This window comes from Palaemon carinicauda, chromosome 7, assembly GCF_036898095.1.
Source record: "Palaemon carinicauda isolate YSFRI2023 chromosome 7, ASM3689809v2, whole genome shotgun sequence".
Taxonomy (NCBI): Eukaryota; Metazoa; Arthropoda; class Malacostraca; order Decapoda; family Palaemonidae; genus Palaemon; species Palaemon carinicauda.
Window position 1 is genome coordinate 2,311,862 of NC_090731.1, and position 660 is coordinate 2,312,521.

Sequence of the window (660 nt, forward strand, 5' to 3'; positions counted from 1 at the left end):
TGAAATAAAATTTCTATTTTATTACTTATGCGTCTCTTTCAGCTCCTACTTACTATGAAATACATACTGTCATAGTTTTATTTATTCCTCCTTTATGGTCATGAAGAATTTAAGATGTCTAATCCTAAATTATATTCACCTTGTCTCAGTAAGGTTCCTACACGAACACTTACTTCTGATAATCAGGAGATGAACTCTATACACAGTGCCCAACCACCACTGACCTACTTCAGAATGTTCCTATACAAATATCAAACATTCTGCTTCATCTCTAAACTCTTAAAAGTTCTTCTGTCAAGATGAATAGCCCTTCAATACCACTTTGACGTCGGCATAGCCCATGGGAACTTCCTACCAATGGGGGGCAGGATACTTCGTTCCTATGGTTCTTACCTAAGATTACTTTGCTGTTTTGTCAATGCCTAGGCACTTAACTCTGGGGGAAAATCTACCACGATACATTGATTCTCTGGTACTCTTCCATCAGGACGCCATGGCTTGAGCCCAAAAAACGGATTTTGAGCGAAGCGAAAAATCTATTTTTGGGTGAGATAGCCATGGCGTCCTGATGGACCCTCCCTACTACTTCGTCAGTTTGTTCCCACCCTACACAATTGTATCATGGTGATGGGCAGCAACTGGCGCCAGGATAAAGACGCG